Source organism: Palaemon carinicauda, chromosome 29, assembly GCF_036898095.1.
Source record: "Palaemon carinicauda isolate YSFRI2023 chromosome 29, ASM3689809v2, whole genome shotgun sequence".
NCBI lineage: Eukaryota > Metazoa > Arthropoda > Malacostraca > Decapoda > Palaemonidae > Palaemon > Palaemon carinicauda.
Genome location: NC_090753.1, coordinates 24,046,428 through 24,057,705, shown reverse-complemented (window position 1 = coordinate 24,057,705; position 11,278 = coordinate 24,046,428).

The window sequence follows — 11,278 nt, the reverse complement described above, 5'->3', positions numbered from 1 at the left end:
AGACACTTGGTCACCACATGATGTGCACGATTTTTTATTTATTTATTCCTTTTTTTTTTTTCTCCACACTCCTCGGACACTTGGAACAACCTCTTTCTTGGTTTCTTAGAGCTGAGTTATTGAGGGTAGTGCTGTGTCTTCCATAATCATGAAGGCTTCCATCCATTGAATTCTATGCCTTGGAAAAATAGCTCGTAAATCTGAAACACCGCTGGATCTTTGGCTTCCAAAGTTCTTCAGCTAAGTTAGAGACAGAATTCCATTGCTTTTGGTTTTAATTATACCCATTAGATTTTTTTTTCTATGAAACATACAGCAGCATTTTATCCTACAACATCAATCATCCACTAAAAAAAAACCAAGTACCATCTATTGGGGATTCTTTTACATGTATAGTTCTTGAAAAAGAGGTCTTAGGTATCAACCTAACCTTTTGTTGCATTATAGTCCAAAATCATATCAAGGCTGGAAGGTTCATCTTCTTGTATCTTATTGTTATAATGCATCCTGCTCAGTAAAATTACTGCCTTGTTGATCTTCCGGACATAGCTTGATATAAAAAAATAGTGATATTTGTTCCAAACTTTGTTGAATGCACTTTGCGATACCCCGATGCTGGAAATGATAGGGGTATTTGCCATTTATTTTTCTTAAGTGTTCCCAATAGGTTAATAATCTTCTTCACTAGTTCTAGATTAAGTTTAAAATCTGTAAAGTTGTCTGATGTAATATTTCTTCCTGAATTGGCAATAGTTGTGATGAGATCCGGAGCAACCTTCCTAGCTGGTTGCTGTCCCTGACCACCAGGACCCTTTCCTGAATATATTTGTGCATTTTGGAGACAAGCATTTTTAGCATCTATCATGCACCAGATTTTAATCCCATATTTATTTGGTTTTCATGGCAGATATACTTTGAAGGAACATCTTCCTCGGAATGATATTAGAGATTCCTCAGAAGTAACAAGTGTTCCAGTTTTATAGTTTACCTAACAAGCTTCAATAAACTCATGCAAGACTTCATATATACAGTAGATGCCAATTTCCCCTTGTTCACCATTATTTCTCACATCATGTGTTGATATTTAATCAAATCTTATGCACATCTTTATTTGTTTGAACCTGTCACAACTCACAGAAGCACGATAAATTGCTGGCCATGTCTTAGTCCTGAATAATCTAGCAACAGGTTTGAATGCCTCCTTGACCACTTCAGATTGAAGATGAAAACCTACCCATGCCATCAATTCAACACAATCTACTACCTTCCATTCTTCTGCATAAGTAGCAGCTTCTTTTTCCTTAGTTACTAGTACAAAGAGCACCAAGGAGAAATACCAATAATTTATGTTAAAGATTATTATGGCATTAGCAACTAGATACATAGTGAAGAAGCACCATTAAATTACCTCAAAAATATTGTTGAAAATTATTGAAAAATTATTTGAAATATCGATTGGGCCGAGGGCCCAAGGCTTAGGAAACTCACTTATTTTTCTAAAATTTTTACAAAATAAAATATAGATAAATTAGAGACACGGAAGCCCAATGGGGTCCCTACAGATACAAGAGGTATAATTTTAGCTGTCATTCCATGAAAAAAAAAAAAATATTCTAAGCTATTATCACTTGTGAAAACTCATAAACCACCAATGATAAAACTAATGGCATATGGGTGTTTTTGAGTAGATAGCGAAAGAGATATGTCATACCAAAGACTTACTGGTGGTCTTCAGTCAGGACCCCTCCAGTCCACGAAGGGTTAAGCAGTTTGCTGGGGGAGGCAATTGCTGTGCTTAGGCACCTCAGAGGGTTGGGCCGGCCTGCTCTCTCTCTCTCTCTCTCTCTCTCTCTCTCTCTCTCTCTCTCTCTCTCTCTCTCTCTCTCTCTCTCTCTGGTATTTTAACTACATTCACTGTTACCCTGATATTTGATTATAACCTACAGCTTTCATCCTAGAAAATACATATTTTCATTTTCACAATTTTTCTCCAAGTCGTCGCTAACCTTTGTTATTGAACTTTGACTTATTTTCATTCGTACTGTTTTAACTGTTTCTTTGATACCTAAAAAAGGAGATCAGTTGATAGGACAGTAGAAAACACAAACAATCAGATAAAATTAGCAGGAACGGACGGCTTCGTTATTATTATTATTATTATTATTATTATTATTATTATTATTATTATTATTATTATTATTATTATTATTGCTGTTGTTGTTGTTGTTGTAGTTGATGTTGTCCCTATTCCAATTCAATTTGGTTTTGGTTTTTAGTTTTTTTAAATGTATCCTTTCCTCTAAAGGAATTCCTGTCGTCTTCTTTATTATTTATTAGATTTATCTTTTGCCCACTTCATTTCATTCTTATAAAAGAAGTCTTTAGTACTTTATAAGAGCTAAACAATTATTGTCTGACTTTTCCTTTGTTAATTATTTGATAATTGATTCAGCGGTTATTTTTAAACTAGTGGACATGAGCCGTCAAAAATGATGTCTATTTATTTAGATATATATGCACACACACGCGCACGCACATATTTAATCCTTTCCTGGCGGGAAGCTGCTGTTTCGGCAATTTGTGGGAAAGTCTGGTTTCCGTGTGTACCTCTGAGAGCAACCCCTCTTACCAGGGAATGGCTACTTCCTCCCCCTACTGAGCTTGACAGGAAAGAAATATATAGATATATATGTATTTATATGTTTATTTATATAGCCAGACACTTGTTCTTTATTATATAGGGAAGATATGTCCTGTATTGATGATCTTACTGAATGTTATTAGAAACGTAAATCTTATTAACCTAATGATTTATATAAATCAGTAAGACTTTAATATCTGAAAAATTTACATAAATATTGATAACAATCTTTTGTTTTCACAACAATAACAAGAAATGAAGCTAATTCTAGTCCACTGCAAGACAAAAGCCTCAGACATATCCTTATTCATGTCTGGTGTTCGGCCAATTTTCATCACCACGCTGGTCGCTGCGTTTTAGAGAAGGTGGACAATTTTTGCCTGATGGTTCACAGCAAACCAACCTAGTATGGGTGGCCTAACTAGTACAGCATTGATGATGATGGCAATATGCAAGCCCTCTCACCGCGTAAAGACATCCCCACCCACAAAATAGAAAAGAAACGTCTCTCAAAGGGGTCTGCAATTTCCAATCATTTCTGCACCTGATGCTTCAACTGTACCTTCAACTATGATTGATCTGGGTGAGACACCAGATCGCGTGAACATGTAATGAACTTGTTCGATAGTAATGTTATAGATATAGTCATCATTAGTGCGTGGAAAACTGATGTATTCAGTGACTGTAATGTCATAATAGTATTAATTATTACTGGTGGAAGAAATTGATATGGCGTATGATGAAATCAATCGGATGAATATTTAATGTTTTTGTGACCATTAACAGAGAGAGAGAGAGAGAGAGAGAGAGAGAGAGAGAGAGAGAGAGAGAGAGAGAGAGAGAGAGTGAAATAAGCTCTACTTTTGTGTACTACTGCTTTCCCGGCTTATCGCTATCAGTTGTTTCAAAGAAAGATTTTAAGGATATTTCAGTTTAATCTCCATGTGTTTTTCGGTGATTTCTTAATATTATGTTCATTTACGTTTTCTGACAAATCTTATGCATTTTAATACCATCAGAAGGAACATTTATAAAGGAAATAGGTTTTAGCATATAAAAATGAGAAGCAAAATAACAATTAAAAATACACTACGGTACAAATTATAAGGAGAAATACTGGTAAAATTATAAGTCTAAAATTACTTTTATATGTATAATTACTAAAATTTGGATTGCTTCATAAACCATCAGTAAATAACCAGTAAATAAACACAATTGTAATTACATGAAAAATTACCATAACAACAACAACAAATGCACCCGTTTCTGGTACACGGCAGGACAAAGGCCTCAGACGGGCCCTCACTCATGCCTGGGATTTGGTTATATCATCCCCTAATATGGGTGGCTCTGACTAGTGCAGATTTGTTGATTATGGTGATACACAAACTATTTCCCCACGTCAAGATGTCCCAAATCAGAAAGAGAAATTACAAGAAGTCTAACCACAATCTAAATGAAAAATTATTGTTAAATATATATGTAATTTAACACGCAAAGACAAGGTCACACGATGTCAAAGGTCATTGTGTTCTCGAAAATTCGATCTCCTTGAGCTTTGAAGCTACTAAACTTCACAACTATGCATGTTCACTACTTCTTATACAGAGTGTCATGTTTTTGGCACCGAAAAGGGAAGATTTTGGTTTGGGTCATGTAAAACGAAAAAATCAATTTTGATCTTTCGTGTAACTGTGACCTTGACCTTCACTCTAAGAGGTCAAATTTTCAATGGATTCTATTGTGTACGACAGAACATATTTCCTGAAACTTTCAAGTAAATTGGTCTATTAGTTTTTTTTTTCATAAAGTTACCAACAGGGAAACTACAGAGACAAAAAACTACCAAAAAAAAAAAAACAATACTGGTCACCCACCTCTTATTGGGGACGGTAACAAGAAACTAAGAATTCCATCTGGATCTAAAAGACGACCTCGACGGGTCTAAATAGACTTCGTTTTATGTAGCAGTTCCAGTCATGGAAACTCTTCTGTTTTTTGGGTCCTAACGAAAGTCTGTTGACATATCAGAGTCAGCGATGCAGAAGAAGAGAGAACGAAGTAACTTAGCTTGAAGGAATAAGCGGGTTTGGAAAAAGGTAGGAGAGGAAGAGTTGGAGGAGCAGTAGGGGAGGGGGAGGAAGGGGGAAGAGGTGAAGGCAGGGGTGCCGATCACCCAGGATTTGTGGTAATGAGTGAAATAAGAAAATGCGATGGGAATGATAGATGTCGAAGTGGTGGTTGACAGAGAGAGACAGTCCAATATTTGTTCGTGTATGAAACTCAGAGATAAAGACATGAATACTTGCTTGGGCTATAATTTATTCATAGAGAGAGAGAGAGAGAGAGAGAGAGAGAGAGAGAGAGAGAGAGAGAGAGAGAGAGAGAGAGAGAGAGAGAGAGAGATGGATACTTTCTGATAAAAGATTGCATTGAAAAAAAATAATGTATTCGACGAAATTTAAAAAAGAAAAGGAGCCTTAAAAGGCTGTGTCATTCTTCTTTGGAATTTTGTAATCTTGCAACTGGTATAACAGCTAAAGGGCTTCCGGCTTTTTGATAAATAGTTCGATTCATCATGAAAAGGTGGTTTTCCATAATTATCTGATATCAAAGAAATTCAGAGAAAAATGTAAAAAAAAAAAAAAAAAAAAACAGTTTATGCGCAGCAACTGAAATCATATTTCCCTTATATAATATGAATGGGAAACTTATGCAGGAGATTTTGCATATATTTCCATAAGCTTTAAGATTCATGCTTAGTTTTTCGTGTTTCTTCCTTTTAGTAACATATTAATTTCCCATTATGTGATTAGATTAATTTCTCCCGGAGATTGAATAAAGAATTATGACAACAGTGAAATACTTCCTATGATATATTTAAATTTTTTATTTTCTTAATTTTCCCTTTGTGAGTGGGGATCCCTTAGCCTGGTGAAAGGGTTTGTGCATCACCATGATTAGTAAAGCAGCGCTAGCCACAGCTACCCATACTGGGTTGATTTGCTGTAAGCGATCAGACAAAAGTCTTCCACCATCACCAATTCACAGTGGCCAGCGTGGTGATAAAAGGTAGCCCGTCGCAAGACATGAATAAGATGTCAGAGGCTTCTGTCCTTCAGAGGAATATAAACGGCTGCATTTGTTGTTGTTGGTGGATGTATGTGTGTGTGTGAAATGTTATCGTAAATATGCAAAATCCGTTATTATGCATAATTCCTAGTGAATTTGCATCCTAACAGATACTTCAATTACTATGCATAATCAATGAGAAATTCTAGTAAATAAGTATAAATCCTAATTCTAGTAATTTGGCAAAATAACGATTATAAACGGAGTTTGTATGTAAGATAACTGTTATTGACTCGAAGAGTAAATGATGACTTACGTCATAACTAAGCATTTAAATGGTAACGGCAATATATAATATCAGATAAATTATATATTTTTTTTTTGTCAAGACAAGCACTCGTAGTTTCACGGAATGGAGAGAAGGAATCAGTGGTTTTATTCGTCCATCGCGAAGAAGGAAGGAAAAAGGCAAGCAGAGAGATGAATACGACACAATTCTTTCTCAAGGAATTGTACTGGAAATGGACAGTGGTAAAAAAGGCTGCTTAAAATGTATGATATAATGAAAATAACATAGGAAGGCCTAACAGGGAAGTGGGTACGATCCTTCGTTACAGCTGTGGTAAATGGTTCTTTGAAACCCCCCTCTATTCATATAGTAAATGGACACTTTGGCCGAAGCATTCTACTTAATAAAAAAAAAAAAAAAAAAAAAATAGTTAAGTATTTATAAAGGAAATGCGAACAGAAGGGTGGTGGCAGTAAACAGTTAAAGATGAAATAGTTACTCAAGCAAACAACCAAGGTTTCCTCAGGCCTTTGTCTTTCTGCTATATGGTGGTACAAGTCTGTAATCTTATGTATTGTGAAAATTTACTGGAGCTCTACAGTTATTTTGTAGAATAACCCAGTTTATAACTGTTATTGTGCAAAACAACAAAGATTTTTAGGAAATTTGCATATTTATTGTATTTTTTAGTGTTATGCATAATATCTGAATTATCCGTCAGTATGCAAATTTACTAGGAATTATGCATAATAACGGATCTTGCATATTTTCGGTAACTACAATCTCTCTCTCTCTCTCTCTCTCTCTCTCTCCTCTCTCTCTCTCTCTCTCTCTCATCTCTCTCTCTCTCTCTCTCTCTCTCCTCTCCTCTCTCTCTCTCTTCAAGTAATTCTAACTTTGGAACATATATTTTCCAGGAGGGACATCCGAGAAAAAATAAATTTCCAAGGGAGAAAAAAAGTGGCGTTGATGAGCGCCATTTTTGAGTCATGTGTTTAGGAATGAGATTGTTCTATGACACTAAGGGGGATGGGGGGAGGGCGGGAACAGAGCCTAGACACTAGTAACATTACAAGATGTTAATGACGTAACTTACGAGTAAGTTGTTTAATGTTAATAGCTTTGCAAATGATTCTATGTGAGTTTTGTGAAGTTGATTCTGAAAAAGATTATTATATTTTTTCAATATACAGTAATTTTAACCATCGGAAAAAAGCAGCAATGGCGTTGGTAAAGGAGGAAGGAGCACTTATTGAAAATGCCTTCTAAAAGAGTGGGTGCTTCCAAAGCATTGTCAGAAAGTAAAGATATGAAATTATATATATAAAATTACCGCTAACTCACCATGGTAAAGGGGGAGGCCTCTACTAACCCTGCTATCAGGACCCTAAATCTTTTGCTACGCTCTACAGAGCTGATTGAATATAAAGGCTAGGTATCCTATTTTTGTATATCTATAAATATTTTATTTCCATTGATTGAAGAACCTAACACTATTGCCACCGATTTTTTATCCATTTCGAAAATTAGATCATTAGGTAGCAAATTTAAAACTATCTATAATATATGCTGCTTACAATTACTAGGAAACTAATGAATAAATTATACCAGTATGAACTTATGAAGGAACGAGATCGATATTCACAGGGTGAATTGAATGGTTTATCAAAGTGGTTCCTTTACATCCCATCATATGAGAAAACGCTAAAGGAATCACGATATTTTATCTCGCCAAAACTTCCTACGTACATGTGTGCTTTGGAATGATCAGTAGCGAAGGATAGGATTTGTTTTAGAGAGTTTTAAAAAGTGGATTTGAGGAGAGATTGATCATCAATATTGAGTAAGGAGAGAGAGAGAGAGAGAGAGAGAGAGAGAGAGAGGAGAGGAGAGAGAGAGAGAGAGAGAGAGAGAGAGGAGAGAGAGAGAGAGAGAGAAGTTTCATATTGTTAAGTAATAGATATAATTACAAATACTGATTTCGTAATTTAAAATTAATTGCCAATAAAATGAGAGAGAGAGAGAGAGAGAGAGAGAGAGAGAGAGAGAGAGAGAGAGAGAGAGGAGAGAGAGAGAGAGAGAGAGAGAGTTTCATATTGTTGTAATAGATATAATAATCGATGTTGGTTTCATAATTTCAAATTCATTGCCAATGAAATGAGAGAGAGAGAGAGAGAGAGAGAGAGGAGAGAGAGAGAGAGAGAGAGAGAGAGAGAGAGAGACACTTACCTTATTGCCTTATTGACTTATTTTATGTTTATGTTCCCCCAGGTCCCTCAGTGTGAGGCACCTCGTATATCCACCAGAGAGTTGCTAATGCATCTTCCGATGTATTTTGCATCTTCCAGTCTTGGATGGTCTGGGATGCACCTTAGGTATTTATTTAGTTTATTCTTAAACACATATACGCTCACTCCTGATATGTTTCTTAGATGAGCTGGCAGCACATTAAATAGTCGCTGCATTATCGATGGTGGTGGCGTAGTGGATTAATGTCCTGTGCGCCTTCTTTAGTTTTCCTGGTATATTTTTTTGGCACTATTAATCTACCTCGGCTTGCTCTTTCTGATATTTTTAGCTCCATGATGTTTTCAGTAATTCCTTCTATTTGCTTCCATGCTTGTATTATCATGTAGCGTTCTCTTCTCCTTTCTAGACTGTATAGTTTAAAAAATTGCAGTCTTTCCCAGTAGTCAAGGTCCTTAACTTCTGCTATTCTAGCAGTATAGGACCTTTGTATCATATCACATTGCAGTACTCGAGTGTACTACGTGCATAAGTTTTGTAAAGCATAATCATGTGTTCAGCTTTCCTTGTTTTACAGTGTCTGAATAACATTCCCATTTTTGCTTTACATTTAGCCAACAGTGTTGCTATTTGGCCATTGCATAACATATTCCTATTAAACATTACACCAAGGTCTTTGATTGCTTCCTTGTTTGTGATTGTCTCTTTATTAGGTCCCTTGTATGCATATACCTTTCCTTCTCTGTTTTCATAATTTATTGACTCGAATTTATCGGAGTTAAATACCATCCTATTTATCTCCACCCATTCATTTATTTTGTTTAGATCTCTTTGTAGTGAGTTCCTATTTTCATCACAAGTAATTTCTCTACTTATTCTTGTGTCATCAGCGAGACTTCTCACTACAGAGTTTTCAGCATCACAGTCTATGGCTGAGATCATAATAACAAACAGCAGTGCAGCTAATACCGTACACTGTGGGACGCCAGATATTACCTGAGCTTCATCTGATTTCTCGTAATTTGCAACCACAATCTGTTTTCTGTTTTGCAGGAATTCTTTTACCCATTCCTATCTTTCCCACAATATTATGCTTTCTCATTTTTTTCTCTAATATATTATGGTCTACCTTGTCAAAGACTTTTGCAAAATCTAGATAGATCACATCTGTGTCTTTTTCATTTATCATATTTTTTTATGTTTTCATAGTGTGCCATCAGTTTGGTTTGTGTACTTTTTCCGGGTACAAAACCATGTTGACCTATATTAAACAAACTATTTTTAACCAAATAAGAGAGAGAGAGAGAGAGAGAGAGAGAGAGAGAGAGAGAGAGGAGAGAGAGAGAGAGAGAGAGAGAGAGAGAGAGAGAGAGAGTGTAGGTTTAAATAAGATTTGATGATCCTATGAATAATTTTTATTAAACCCAGAAAAACAATTCCCAAAGTAATCTTTAATAAAATCAGAATAAGAAGGCATAACAGAATCCTGACTCCTGTGTCTTATGCAAAACCATACTATTTTTTGGCCTTAATAACGTTCCTCTCTTCGCCTGGCAATGGCTCCATGAAACTGAAGTGTTATGGCACATAGGATTGGTTGAACAACACTTCAATGGCTGAAGATTAAACTTCTGGAGGCTCAGAATCTCATTCTTTGATGAATAAAAAGGTTTTAGATGAAAATATGCATATTTACTCTTATAATTTCATTTGAGAAAAAAAAAAAAAAACATCCTTAAGAGACACTTTTTTGTGAAGGATATCTTAACGGATCATTTCCTGGGGTCGGAAGATTTGGTTTTCATTTACTATGATTTATTGTAACGAAAGACAATATTTCCCTTTCTAGCGCTAAAATCAGAGGGAATTGTTCCACCTTATCAAATGGAGAAAAAGATGGGAGGTGGAAAATTAAATTTTTAATATATGTTTGTGTTTATTGACTTCATTGCTTTTATTAAGGAGAGATATTCCTCTTAAACGGAGAAAAATTGTGATAATATGGAGATGGGGTGTGGAAGGAAATTGAGCTTTGCTTATGAAGCGCTTTATTTCATTAAAAGCTCATATATTTTCATTTTGAACTGTATTTTTATATGATGGTCTAAGTTATTGATTCAGATTTTACGCATATACATCCATAGACTATATCTATTTTCCCGTATTCGCTTTTCCCTAATTTTGGAGGTGATATCGCCAGAAAGATACTGATATCTGATTTCTGGTTTCTCGGTAATTATTAGGGACTGCAGTCGGTCCACCTTCCAACTTCGTGAAATGGTGGAGGTGATTTCTCGAGCGGAAGGATGGCATCAATCCCAAAATCAACTCAAACTTGCCCCTAAAAATAGTGGGTTTAGGGCGAATTATTCATTGGCTGGGAGTTCCCTCCCCAAGTCAGCAATATCATAAAAAAGGGAAAAAAATCTGTTGATTTTGTCGTTGCCTTTGAGGGAGACATAAATCTCCCTTTATTCATTTAATTTCCATTTCTTTTTTCTTAGAATGTTAGTTTTATGGTTGTTTGCGTTTTCGATTAGTGTTCAAGTCTTTTGTGCATATCATTAATTCATTAATCATTTGCTTTCGTCAGGACGATTAATCTGTGGAGAAGAATCTTTTTTTATTAATTCATATTAATATTTTCATACTATTTTCATTTGTTTTTTTTTCTATTGTTCGTTTATTTCTTTCCCGGTCCCTCAACAGGGATGTAAATTTATAAGAAATTTCTTTTTCATAACAGCATTTAGTATCTTGACTTATTTTCATTAAAGATTTGTCATGTTTTCTTATAATTATTACTGATTGATTAATTTCATAAATAACCATAAATTACTGATAGATAAATTTTGCAAATCTCCCATCATATTAGTCTCTAAGTTTTATTTTATCTAAGAATAACAATAGGCGTTTAAGCATTTCATTATATCTTTACATTTATATTTCTAGATTCGTGCAAGAGAAATCTTTACATAAACTCTCACTGTATGTATTCACTAACTTTACCACACAACCATAATTTCATG